This window comes from Eumetopias jubatus, unplaced genomic scaffold (genome assembly GCF_037043125.1).
Source record: "Eumetopias jubatus isolate StellerSeaLion01/CBP00866 unplaced genomic scaffold, mEumJub1_p1.0 scaffold_17, whole genome shotgun sequence".
Classification (NCBI taxonomy): Eukaryota; Metazoa; Chordata; class Mammalia; order Carnivora; family Otariidae; genus Eumetopias; species Eumetopias jubatus.
In genome coordinates this window covers 57,225,822-57,231,537 of record NW_028274823.1, presented here as the reverse complement: position 1 = coordinate 57,231,537, position 5,716 = coordinate 57,225,822, and positions in this window count along the sequence as shown.

Below are 5,716 nucleotides of genomic sequence, written 5' to 3'. Positions count from 1 at the left end.
AGGGATTCGTTTGATTCCCAGCACACTGTTTACTGCCTGGATGGATTGGGGAAAGTCATTTTACCTCTCTGAGACTTAGACCCTCTCATCTGTAAAATGGGCATAATTCTTACCTATTGGATTGCTGATCATTATGTAAGGTGCAGAGTGCTGTGTCTGGCACAGAAGTACTTTATAAGTAATAATTATTCCTTATAATTTTTAACATATTTCACTCTGCCTACCAAAGATGTCGGCTGCCAGCAGGGAGGTTCTTTTCGTATTTCTATTTTTTCTCTCCCCGCCCCCCGCAAAGGTAGCAGCGGGGCCTCTGGGACTCCCTACTTCCCTGGCCCTGGTTGGCATGATGCAGGACGAAACCTGTAAGGACACCCGGAGGCGCTCCGACTGAACCTTCCTCTCCCGGGGGAAGGGCCTGTTCCTGCTGCCAGGCCTCCCCGGGAGGGGGTGACAGCCCAGGGCTGGCCGTGCCTCATCCTCCCCAGAGAGCCAGAGGCAGGGAAGCACCTGCTCGGGAAGCTCCGAGGCCCCGGACAAGGGCAAAGAGGCGGGAGGCGCCCATGCACAGCCCACCCGGGCCCACTCACCACCCTGCCTGCCTCCGCTCCCTCATTTGCAAAATGGGGGTAAGGGAGCTGTTCACAAGATTGACTTGGAGCAAAGGAAACCGCGTCTACGAATGCGCTTAGTGGGTGAGGGATTATTATTGTTCCTAAAACTATGCCCATGAAGAATAATGCCGAAGAGACCCTGCCAGGGGTTGGGGAGTCTAGCCTGGGGCTCATTCAGTCCTGCCTCATGGGGCCGCGGCCAGAAGTCATTCCTGTGTCTTCTGGCGTCTTTGGGGAGAAGACCCAGTGTTTCCTTAGGCCGCCTTCCTCCAGCCTCCGCTTCGGAGTGCTGGGTGCACTTGTGACTTTCTCTGGTTGCTGAAGAAGGCCTGTCTGCCCCCAGACCGCACGCCCCTTCTGGGGGCCTCTTACTCTCAATAAGTGCAGTATTTGCAGGATAAACAGCAATGCACAGAGCTGGTGGGTTCTCTGCCTCCCTTCAAGGCCCCACAGGGCTCATGTCCCCCCTCACTAGACCCTCCCTGGGGGCCGGGCCCTGGAAACCCAGGGGCAGCTGGAAGCCAGGGGAGGCAGGCCACCCACCGGGGCTTGGGGCTGGTTTCAGTCCCGGAGGTGGGTAGCATCTTCCTTGGAGGAGCCCGTCACTGGCTGTATCAGTAAGAGGGCACTTGACGCCTTCAGTTCATACAAGATTAGCAGCAGGAGAATGTGCGGACATGTGTGATCTCCTTGTACAAGTGGGGAAACTGAGGCCCGGAGAGAACAAACGATTATTCCTAACCTAAATCTGGTGGTGGCAGGGTCCAGGCCAGGATTCAGGGCTCTGTGTCCCAGTTCATAGATGTTTTCGTGACTCTGTGTAGTCGGGGGTGAGGGTCCATCCTGTCGCAGGGCCCGTGGGAGGGAGGGCCTCAGCCTGCCCCGGCCGGCAGAGAGAAGCCGGGCTGCAGGACGTGGCCCCCCGTGCTCTCCAAGAGAGGCCCCACTTCCCCAAGGCCTCAGCCTCCCTCCCAGCCTTGGTCCACCAGCCCCTCGCAAGGTCTACCTGATTTCCTTGTCAGTGTTGGCCCCCAGCACGCTCGCTCCCTACCCTCCACACCTGATTGTCTCTCCAGAAATGACTCTGCTTTGGCCCGCCTTTCCTTCCTGCTCGGGGTCTGTCCTCTGGCTGTTGCCAGGAGGGGCCCAGGCTCTGCCTGCCCCAGTCCCGCTCTCCGCAACGCCGTCCCCGCAGAGGGGCCGTGCTGTTGGCCAGGACAGTGTGGTCTTTGGAGCCACCACAGGGGCCAAATCCCAGCCCACAACCTATTTGCTGGAGCCCTCTCTCTGAGCCTCAGTCTCCCCCAAGTAGAGCTGAGAAGGGCTCTGAATGAGCTCGGGCTTTGCAGGACTGGGAACAGTTACTATTTCCCAGGCTTCTTCCTCCGAGAAGCCCTTGAGGCCCCTCCTGAGTGCCCAGGAGGCCAGCTTGGCCTGCGTGCCTTTCCCTCTCTCCCTGCCTTTGGAGCCTAAGCAGCCACATGGCGGGGCCTGCACTTTTCTTTCCGACCCAGCACTTGCCCCGTTCTAGTAAGTTCTGTTAAATGTGTTTCTTTCTATCCCAGAGTTCCTTGGGAAAGAAGATAGAAGGTATTATGGGCCAAAGTGGGGGCAGAAAGGGTACTCTTGCCCGAAGCCTGGTCTCATTGTTAACTATTCAAGCCCCCATCAGTCTGCCCCCATCACAGCTGCCTCAGCTGTCCCTCCTTTGTGCTCCTACAGTGCCCAGGGCACCCGTTCTGGGTGTGAGGCCTCAGTGTCCTGCGCTAACCCGAGAAGCCCTGAGAGCAGGGGCTGACAGCTCAGAGCCAGGCACTCAGCAAGCACACGGTAAACGCTGGTTGAATTGAGGGCAGATGCATGAAGCACAGAGTGGACGACTCTGGGAAAGTTCCCGTCAGACCCTGGTGTGGACCAAAGGGCCCTGGGGCTCCCCCCCTTCCCTGAGGGGCGTCTTCCCCTCCTGCAGCTGCAGACCCTGGTGCATGGCACTGGCCGACGCTGCCACGGCCACGTGCAAGGCAGTGGGTGACCTCCACGTCCAGCTGGGCTGTCATCTCAGCACCCCCGTGAAGGGCATCCACAGAGAACTGGAAATCCAACTCTGGGACAGCCCACAGGGGGACCTCTCTCATTTTCAGGCTCCTGCTCACTCACATGGAGCCATTATCCAGATCACTGGGGCCCCACACCCTGCCTTGGCCAAGCACTTGCTGAGAGGAAGCTGGTAGAAATCCAGGAACCTCACCACCCATGTGGGGAGAGGCTTGAGGAAAACCCCATTCCTCTGGGGCCTTAAGACCTCCATCCCCAACCTCAGGTGCCAGGCTTGGAATCCCTCCTTCCGTTGCCTGGGTTTTGGTTTTCAGTTTCTCTGCCCAGAGGCTCATGGGGACACGACACATCTGGGCCAAGGTGGATGCACATTCATCACTGCCCTGCAGCCCCCAGCACAGTTGCGGGGGGACCTCGGGTGGTCCCCCCTGCAGGCCTGGGCTCATGCAGTTCCCTTGCCTTTTCCTTACTCTTCTTTCAGGACTGGGCCCAGATGTCGCCTCCCCTGGGAAGTGCAGGTGAGTTCGAGGCGCGCTCCTCCCTTCTGCACGCAGAGCTGTCTTTAGGGACCCTGCCTTCACATCCCTTACTGTCTCCTGACTAGCCCCTCTCCTGGGCTGGGGCTCCTCGAGGGCAGGGATCCGGTCTTCATTACGCGGTCATTCAATCAGCAAACATTTATCGAGTACCTACTGTGTGCACCGGGGCCACACAGAGGTGAAGACAGATGTGGTCCTTTCCTGCAAGGAGCTTATAGTTTGATGGGGAAGGCACATGACGAACACATCAGGAATGAAGTCGGGAAGGTCCTTACAGATTGTGGATGGGCTAGGAGGAAGAAAGGGGTCAGTTGTCCTTGGGTAGGATAGGAGGGGGTCTCTCGGAGGAGTGGTGACTGTGCTGAGAGCCAAGGATAAGAAGGAACAGCAGGCAAGTGCTGGAAGAGCATCACTGTGGGCAGGCGCTCTGCGGTGGGAACGGGACCATGGCTCCCCGACCCACTGGGAGACGCATGAGTCATTGGGGAGAGAACCAGTGGAGGCCCTCACAAAGAAATGGGTTGATGGCAACAGCTGGGCCTGTGGCTGGGGCAGAGTGTGGGGCAAAAAAATGATATGGTTTGCATTTTAAAGTCGGCTTTGCAGAGAACAGGGAGGAAGACAGGAGCAAGGACGCTGCATCAGCCCAGAAATGGTGCTGGCCTGGGCCAGATCACCTGCAGCGGAGGTGGAGGGAAGCGAGAGTCAGATGTTGGAGATGGCTTGGCTGTGGGGTCAAGGGTAACCCCCCGGCTGCTGAACCCTTGGGTGGGTGAGGGGCTGTGCTGGAACATCAGGGTCAAGAGCTACCTGGCGGACATACTAGGTGTGAAATGCTGGGAGCCCTGGAGGAGAGACATTGGGAGGCAGCGGCTCAGGGCAGAGGGCAGGGCTGGACAGGTAGGTGTGTGGGTTCTCAGCTTATCAGGCAGGGCTGTCTTATTAGGAGGCTGGAAGGATGGCCGCCAGGGAGAGGGCCGTCGGGGGGTAGCAGATGACAGGCAGGAGCCCAGTGGGGCTCTGACAGTTAAAATTCAGGCACATAAGCCGGGTGTGTTTGCCCAGTGCTGGACACTGCTGGCCATGAATCAACAGCAAAGGCCCACTGGGCCTGGAAGCCCCTGACACAGGTGTTATGGGTTGAATTGTGTCCCCCCTCCCTTATAAAAAGAGGAAATTTGGATACAGAGACACACATACAGGGAGAGGCCATGTGAACGTGAAGGCGGAGATCAGATGAGGCATCTTTAAGCCAAGGAATGCCAGCGATTGCCATCAAACCACCAAAAGCTAGGGGAGCGCCTGGAAAAGACTCTCACACAGCCCTCAGCAGGAACCCACCCCACCGACACCTTGTTCTCAGACTTCTGGTCTCCAGAATGGGGAGACAATACATTTCTGTTGTTGAAGTCACCCCGTTTGTGGGACTTGGTTATGGCAGCCCTAGAAAAGTAACAAACTGGCCAAGAAATTGAGGGAAAAAAAAAAGTCACATGCCCGTTATCCAGAAAACTGACATTGAGCCTACTGTGTGACCTTGGGCAAATCACATGCCTTCTCTGGGCCTTTCCACCCATGACACACTGATGAATGGTTATGAAGGAGCCATGTGTTGAGTGGAGAAAAGCCATCAAGAAAGAAGGGGGCTGGGTAGATGGGGGAAGTCCAGGGAAAGAGGAAGGAGCTGGAAGGGAAAGCAGCAGATGCTGGTAGCCAGCGCAAGACTGGGCCCTACAAGGTCGGTGACATAGCAGGTGTGGAACTGCTCCAGGGGGGCTGTGGCCCCAGCTGTCCCGCAGCTCTGTCCCTGGCTGTGTTCAGGGCGGTGCAGGAGGAGGGACTTAGCTCCGGGGACGTGGCTGTCCCTCGGGGCCAGCGGGTACAGCCTCTACCACTTTGCTGCACCCACCTGCAGCAGGGACACGGCCTGGCTCACCTACTACCAGAGCCCGCGTCTCTGCAGTCCCTCCCAAGGGTCCGGGGCAGCTGCAGACAGGAGCGACTCCAGCAGGGTACCCTGCTCCAGGGCTGTGGACATCCAGCAGCTCCGCGGGTGGCCAGGGAAGCCTCTGGCTGAGTGGAGGCGACTGTGCCTACCCAGAAGGGGCTGGGGAGGGGAAGCAGGTGAAGTCCAGGATGGGGTCACACTGTGGGGACAGAGAAGGTGGAAGGAGGGCCTAGGTCAATAAGAGAGGCTCTCAGCCCTGCAAGGACTCTGAGTGGGCTGCCCTCTGGGTTGTCAAGGCCCCAGCCCAGCGGCAAATCCTGGGAAAAAGGAACCAGGGTGGGGGAGGGATTGTTTTGCCCGTCTCTGAGAGTTAGACAGATGGAGGGGCCTCTTATGGAGAGGCCTTGGTACTGCCACTTGGGGAGACACTGATGCAAGGCAAGTGTCCCCCAGGACTAAGACTGCCAAAGGCTGTGAGCTGCTGTTCCAGAGCAAGGGATAGTCTCTAAGGGCTCCTGCAGAGCTGATGGGGAGATGGCCATGGGGAAAGGCACGGGAGGGAG